This window comes from Halyomorpha halys, unplaced genomic scaffold (genome assembly GCF_000696795.3).
Source record: "Halyomorpha halys isolate HHAL.00 unplaced genomic scaffold, Hhal_1.1 Scaffold332.1, whole genome shotgun sequence".
NCBI classification, from domain to species: Eukaryota; Metazoa; Arthropoda; class Insecta; order Hemiptera; family Pentatomidae; genus Halyomorpha; species Halyomorpha halys.
The window spans coordinates 1,383,802-1,392,310 of NW_027108633.1; the positions used below are offsets into that span (position 1 = coordinate 1,383,802).

The 8,509-nt window shown below is 32.8% G+C and overlaps 1 non-coding gene across 1 annotated transcript; it reads left to right on the plus strand.

Annotated features, from left to right (window-relative positions):
* The first annotated feature begins 282 nt into the window (after positions 1 to 282).
* Positions 283 to 389, plus strand: LOC112211956 (U6 spliceosomal RNA). The gene has a single exon (XR_002945785.1). It is a non-coding gene; the product is annotated as a U6 spliceosomal RNA (small nuclear RNA).
* The last annotated feature ends 8,120 nt before the right edge of the window (positions 390 to 8,509 follow it).

Below are 8,509 nucleotides of genomic sequence, written 5' to 3' on the forward strand. Positions count from 1 at the left end.
TTTTTGTTTTTTAACTGAAACCAAATCAAGTTTGCTCCTAGAGTACCCAACTGATCAACTTGAAATTTAATGCCTGACAATAATATTAACCAAATAGCACAAATCGGAATCCATCAGGTCTAATAAAATTTGAGATATAAGTCATAAAATTTATAATTATTTAAATTCATTTTATGGATATTATTTTCAAATCTATAAAATGAATATAGTACGTAATCAAAAGACATATTGCTGGATTTAAAGGTCATATCACGAATGTCACTCATATTTAAACAATATAATGTACTCGCTTCGGCGGCACATGTACTAAAATTGGAACAATACAGAGAAGATTAGCATGGCCCCTGCGCAAGGATGACACGCAAAATCGTAAAGCGTTCCACATTTTTCTCACACAAGACTGAAAAGTCAGGAAACCGCACATCAATTTCGCCTATTACATTACTTACTAGACAAACTGTCTAAACTTCCAACTCATCACAAAAGACTGATCTACATGACTGTAATAAGGCCAATCTGGAGTTGAGCTTCGGGGATCCACTAAACCTTCGAATTCCTGTCGTATCCAATCCTTGCAATCCAAAATCCTTCGTAAAATCCTCAATGCTCCTTACTTTGTCAAAAATAAAGTCATACATAAAGACCTTAATGTTCCATATGTAACCGATCTAGCCCAAACCAGATATCATTCCTTCCATTACAAACTTCCTAACTACCCTAACCCATTACTTTCTAACCTTGCATCCTCTTTCATACCGGACTATCCTCTGAGGCGCCTGAAAAGAAGATGGCCACGAGACCATCTATTTTACTAATGTAAAATGTCATTAGACTACTACCAATGGGTAGTTTCTCTACACGCCGGTAACACTCCATTTTAACTAAGATCAAATTTACTGAATATATTATATAATATATGTAGTTGTAAATTTCTATAATGATATTACCAAAAACAATATAAGATATAGATAAGCAAAAAATGTATACGTTATGGACGAAAATAAACAACATTCTTAGTTTCAGAATACCAAAAAACATGAAGATCAGAAAAAATAATTAAATCAAATTCAATTCTAATCCTGTGTAATTATAGATGTATACAACTTTTATAGTGGATATATCGTTTATTTTAGGTCATTGAAAATGTTGTTTACAACTGCTAATTCAATTTAACCTTTTCGACTAAAAGTGTTATTCCACACTGAAAATATTTCTCAACCTGAAACAATTAAAAAGCCAGATTCCAAGAATAAATTCAAGATTAGGTCTGGCAGTTAAAGATTATTGAATCATATATTCCGAATACGTGTCGAGGAGGTATCATTTCCATGATAATGCGGTGTCACAAGATAGAAATTATACAAAATGATTAGCTAAACGGAACCCAGAGTGTGCCTATTGAGAGAAGGAGGACTCCTCGAAGAATGTCCATTAAGAGGACTAAGAGGCCATTGGGAACGAAGCTGAAAGAAGTGGAGGAATGCTAATGCCATAAGACTATAAGGGTGTGAACAAAGAAGAGATAGGTAAATCTCGAGGGTCGTGCCTAAGAAACAGAACACAAAGGTGATTACATGTAATTACAGCTAGTTACCACGGTACCTATTGTGTGTGTCCTGCACTGTGGAATCCAACACCGTCTCTTTTCATAGCAACTATTTAATGGTCCTAGGCTTTCCGCTTTCTATTCCGGTTCTAGAGTTATGCTTTATCGATTACGATCATCACTTCTGAGCAATATGGAAATGACGTCATCCTGTTCAAAACATTCCGAATTCAAAACAGCTTAACTTAAAATCACGAGACATTTTTGATGTTTTAGACATTGTTTTTTTTTATTGCTATTTACTACTGTATTTACTTCAAAATACATCAAGTAAATTTGATGTAAGATCAAAATGGAGTGATACAGGTTTACTGCGTGTTCCTATTGTAATGATAAAGATGAATCGTTAGGTACAAAATAAGGAAACATTAAATGAATTATAAATAAAAAAAAATTTAAAAGAAATATACTTTTTTTTTTTTAAATATTTATTGATTGCTATTTACAACTGTACATTATAATACACTTAGTAAATTTGATCTAAGTTAAATTGGAGTGTTACAGGCGTGTAGAGAAACTACCCATTGGCAGCACTGTAATGACGTTTTACATTATCAGGTCTCGTGGCCATCTTTTCAGGCGCCCCGGAGGATTGGAAGAGGAAGCAAGGTTAGAAAATAGTGGGTTTGGGTGGCCAGGGAGATTATAATGGAAGGAGTGATATCTGGTTCGGGCTAGATTGGTTACATGTGTAACATTAAGGTCTTTATGTATGATTTTATTAGTGACAAAGTAAGGAGCATTGAGGATTTCGGATCGCAATGATTGGATACGAGAGGAATTCAAAGGTTTAGTGGAGCCCCAAAGCTTAACTCCTTATTTCTAGATTGACCTTATTACAGTCATGTAGGCCTTATTACAGTCTTTTGTAATGAATTGGAAGTTTAGACCGTTTGTCCAGTAAGTGCTGTAAAAGTCGAAATCGACGTGCAGTTTCCTGTCTTTTCAGTCTTGTGTGAGGATTCCAGGTTAGGAGTTTGTCTAGATGTAGTCCAAGGTAGCGGATTAAAAGAAATATACTAGAGAAATAAAAATGTTGATAATAATTTCGACAGTGACAAACCCATTTCAAACAGTCTCTTTGCTAACGTCGACTATTGCCGCTGAAGACGTTACTAATCTTGCCACCACACAGGCATGTAAAGAAACGACCCATTGGTAGCACTCTAATCATATTTCTACACTAGAAAGTCTGGAGGCCATCTTCTTTTCAGGTGCCTCGGAGAATTGTCAAGAATAGAAAAAGAAGCGAGGTTAGAAATTAGAGGGTTTTAATGGCTAAGAAATTTACAATGGAAGCATTGATATGGGGTTCGGGCTTGATCAATCATGGAGCCCCAAAGCTCAACTCAGTACTCGCAACTATGTGCCAATAAATACCAGAGCATTGTTTATTTAGTGGCGTAATATTGGCGTACATTGGTAATTAACGCCATTTATATCTTATTTAATTATGCTAACATTTGTTTAATTTTATTTATTTTTAATTTTATTATTATTTTTAATTTATTTTTTTTGTCTGTTTGATTTGATATTTGTTTCAGTAAACCTTTTGATTTAAAAAAATGAAATACTAAATTAATTGTTTTATCATCGTCTCTGATGGTTTTTGATATATCCGGGTGTAAACCAAATAATAAATATGGGCATTTTTTGAAAATATGACTAATTGTCAAATTGTTGTTGCAAGGCAGTTCGAAGGCGTTTGTTTTGAAATAAATAGGAGTGGGTGAGCCTCGTATGACCTATTCTAAGCCTGGTCAGTACGGCCTCCTCTCTACGTCATTTGTGGCTGGAAGTATCCCAGTTCTTGACGTCCTTTTGAATAATTTTTATTTTTTATTATTATTATTTTTTTATGATTATGCATTATTAATCACCGAGCTAAGATTATTATTTTATAATTGTGATAAATCACACATAAAGTTATCATTCTCCCAGTCACTTTGAAACAGATATTATAACATTTAGTCATATAAACTTCCTTTTTCCAACCTTCAAGACCCCCACCGTGAGAATCAAATATTGGCACTTCCTTCATTTCTTTACTGACGTCCTTCTTTTGATTACTGCCGCCTTTAATTAAATATTATCTCCTCATTTAAATATTTATTTCCCTCTTCCCCTGATGAAGCTGAAAAGAGATTAGGGATTACTTTTTTTACAGTTTCCGGATTGTAAATGACTAAAAAATTTGGACGCTAATGAAGACTTATTCAGAGCTGACTTAGCGCTAATAAAGCTTTTAATAAGTTAACGACAGGGAGGAAGGAGATTCAAACTGGGAACAGCTGGACCATTTGGGCTGATTTAGAGGGTTCGGTCCGGTTGGGAATTCTTAAATGGTCTCCCGGTATCTTGATTATAAAATCTTAATTAATCAAATCGTGATCCTTCCAGGTTTTGAATGTCTTTTACTATATTTGGGCAAAATACCTCAGTCATTTATTTCAGTGTACTTCAGTCAGTTATTTATTTATTATTTATCATTAGTTTTATCCAATCTACTTGTGCCTCAACCAAATTAATACTTTAATATTTACAGATAATTTATAACTTTCAATTGTTTCTGTCTAGAATTATTAATAACTATATATTTTAATTTAGAAAAAAATTAAACCTATACAACCGCTCAAGGATTAGTTTTTACATATACATCCGCTACAACTCATGGAGAGTCAGGGGTGCAGTACTTTGTAAGGAAGTACTGTTACTTGATCAATGATTGTACAAGGAAGTGATTTGATCAGAATTACGCTTGACCGCCAAATTTTTACCCAATTAAGAGTACCTTTATAAGGCTGGGAGCCCACAGCTCTGACTTACGGCTACAATGAAACATTAAATAATTATCTGTCACAGCCGGATTCTAACCTGAGTCCTTGGAGTTTGTATCACAGTGCCTTGCCAATGAGCTACCCACTCCAGTACTATAATTAATTAATTATTATATTAATACTTTTTTTTCTTTTTCTTAAAACTGTAACTTGTATCTACAATTATACTAATTTATCCTGAAATATTATTACTAAATTACTTTTATGAATTTCTCGCAAAGTCAGAACAGTTTATGTATTCATTAAAAAAAATAAAATAAACCTACCTATATTACCGCCTTTATGTGAAATTAAATGTTTCGTATTCGTCAGTTCTATTAATTTACTAGAAGCATTTTTCAAAATAATGTCTTGTGCATAAATCTAGGAAACCAAGAAAAAAAAAAAGAATATTTAATGCAAAACGTAAAGTTCTTTTTTGGTTATCTGAAACATATCTATATTTACATTCATTATTCATTCCTATGAATGAACATTTAGGGCTCTAATACTCATTTCCTTGATTGTGGGGGTATTACTTGTATTACTAATCTTTTAATATATTAATAATAATCAAATAAAACAGTTTGGTGCTGTAGAAAATCAATCTACAGTATTTCATAATTATTAAAAACAATTTAGTTTTTATCGATTATTTTTGTAATTATTGGTAAATGAAAATAAAATTCCAATAAAATAAATTTAATTTTATCGCCGATTTCCTCACTCAGCTGTTCCATGACCTTTGCTAAGACATCTACTACTTTGAATGACAAATGGGATAGACCTCAATTTCACCCGCCACAAATCCGTAAACTACAATAAATAATGTTAATTAGGAGCCATTAATGGAAACCTATAATAAAAATAAAGTAAGAAAAGGCCTTTGACCTTGGTGTGATTGTCTTCCCTGTTTTATTGTAGCAATAGTCGCTAAATTGTTAGGCGCTGGCAATATCCTTGGTCGTAGATTAAGATATTACTGCGGGACCGTTTAAGCCCTGCCTCCATTATCTAACAATATTAGGTGCATAAATTATCCAGTCTGGAGAAAGGACTTGTCGGGTTTCTCCAGGACCTCCTACTACCACCCTCCGAGGAACGTCGTTCAACGAGTAATGTGTCGAGATTGATTTATTAACAAACATTATTCATTAATATTTTTTTAGACCGACAAATTAACTAACTATATAATCATATCTTTATATTACTTTTTTATAAAACAAGCTTGTAATAGTGGAGGATTCATTTAGGATTAAAAGGTGCAAAGTCTGCTTACTGATAAATAAATACTTGACTTGACTGAAGGATATATAAAATGCAGACCGAAACGTTGGCACAAGAAAATAAGTATCAATTATTAATTTTCGTCACCTGTGATCATGTTCTCCTCATATTAAGGGTTGAATCAAAATACATAATATTTTTTTTAACCAATGCTCGAGAAAATTTCCACGTCCGCTATTATCTATTGAATGCATTTATGTCTTCTGATTGGTCATAGGTAAAATTGTTTAAAGGATATTTTCCACTATTGATTCAATAAAAATATATTCATATAATTTGTTATAGGATATGAAAATATTTACCGACATATGGGGTTTAATGTATCTGTCAGGGTCCAGATTGTTTTTCTAATGTTATGTCACCTCATGATTCTGACATTTTACAAAAACTTTACGCGTTGAAGATGAAAGTAAAATATCATAACTCATATTATTTCAAATATTCAAGGAAACCTTTCAGGTTTTGATGGAAGACCAAATATTTTTCTTGAGTACGTGCCAGGTAAACCATACCGCACAACGACTATCACCGCCACAAATTACAATCGAATATATTTTATCCAGTAGCTATATATTCTGCTATATAAATATGTACAGCTTAAATTTATAAAATTAAACAAAATTTAAAATCATAGCACATTCACTGAATATAATAGTCATATTTTATAAAAACATCTTTACCTATATCTAAATTTTTTTTAAATATTGTATTTTATTACACCTTATAACTGTTTTATTAATAATGTTTGCATTTATCTTTATGCTCCTTTTTATTTTGTTTACGTTTTTTATAATGTTTATACCATCGTATCTTATTTATTTCACTCTTGTACTCTTACATTTGCTTTACTTTCTTTGTATCTTTTTATTTTAAATCCTGATGAAGACCTGCATTGTTGGTAGAAATTTGTTGTTGTCAATGAAGACCAAAACATTGTTGGTCAACCTGTTTATATAACGTGAGCGGAGGTGGCTTACTGGTCAGGCACTGTGTAACTCCATGGACCCTAGTTCGAATCCAGTTGTGGTATATTATTACTTATTCTGTTCCTGTCATCGTGAGTCCTATGTTCAGGAGCCCTTCTGAGTTCATCCAGATTGAAGTGGAACCCTTAATTGGGTAAAAATATGGTGGTCGAGCGTGAATCTGACTAAGTTACCTCCTTGCACAACCATTGGTCTAATAACAATTCTTCTGTACGAAATACTGCATCCCTGGAACCGTAATAGGTTGTAGCTGTAAAGATTTATTTTTTATTTCATAAAATACATATTTTAATAAAGATAAGATCTATCTGATATTAAAGAACATAGCATAGGTCATTGGTACAATCATAATCAAAATCGTAGAAGGCATTACCAAATTTTGCAGAGACAAAATTATAATATTTATCATATAATGTTGCACTGTGGCCACATCCTGGGTACATACTATTAGTTAAATATATTTCCGTACAAATTTTCATTTTTGAGGTAGGCTTCCCACCAAACTACACATGCACATACAGACAGTTTTTTAAATACTTGATTATTTGGAATCAGAGAGCCCAAAAATATAGTATAGATATATCCTTTGAAAACTGAAATTACAAATTTTCCACAGTGCTCTAATCCTATTTTATACTTGATTTCTAAGCGAGTAAAGTAAAAAGGATAACTCAATATTTAAACAAAAATAGAAATAAATAATTGTACAAGATTCCTCTCATCACGACATCAATCCACTCAATTGATAGTTTTTTATCGATTTTTTTTCTCTCCTCAATATTTCGTTTTTCTTAAAAGAGTCATGTATACATACATACAATGCATCAAATATAGATATTTTAAATAAATATGAAAAAGATGACCAGGGTGGCGGTAAAAAAAAAACAAAAATACTTTACAACTAATTATAAAAATTCATATCACTTCGTAGGACTTTATCAGGGCTGTTCAAGATGATAGTTCTACAGACTTTTAAAAAGATCAGACTTGTGAAAAGTCTGTGAAGGTGTCATCTTGAACAGTCGTTATGAAGCCCTACAAAGTGGGGCGAAACGTCGGAAAATAAATTGTTGTAAACTATTTTTGTTCTTTTTGACCGCAACCCTGGCGGGGTTATACGGTCAATTATCAGTTATTTATGTAATTTTTGAAATTTTATTGAAGAATAATTTAGAATTCCCTTGCAGGCATAATATTGAAACAAAGCTGGAAGCTAAACGAGTTAGAATCAAAGGGACAATTCCGACCCCCCTAGCTTACCCTAGCCACTATTGAAACAAGCGTCCTCTCAAATCTTAATGTCGCCACCCCCTCGTTTTCAACCCCTCTTTGAAACTTTCTCAAATCTCATTGGCCCGTCCGACAATCACCCCTGCCATTTCCATGGCAACGCGGGGTTCGAGTCAACTCTTAACACACCCTTATCTGCATATAGGGGACCGAGGTAAATGGCTTTGGATGGCAGATCTTTTGGGGCTCCCGATCATTTTACAAGAAAAAACTTCACTGCACACTGGAACCTTTCTTAAAAACAATGAGAAAAAATAAACTTTTTCGATGATAGTACCTCAAAAATTATTTCATTTTTATTTTATTTTTTTATTTATTTAATGTAATTTACAACTGTACAAAATAATACAATAAGTAAATATGTTGTATGTTTCATGTACACTTGAAAATCTTGGGAAGGAACCACCCATCGGTGGTACTTCAAACATTAATTTAAATTAGGAGGTTCCGTGGCCATCTTCTTGTCAGATGCTTCGAAGGATTATCAGGGATTGTCAAGGATGAAAGATTAAGAATTAATGGGT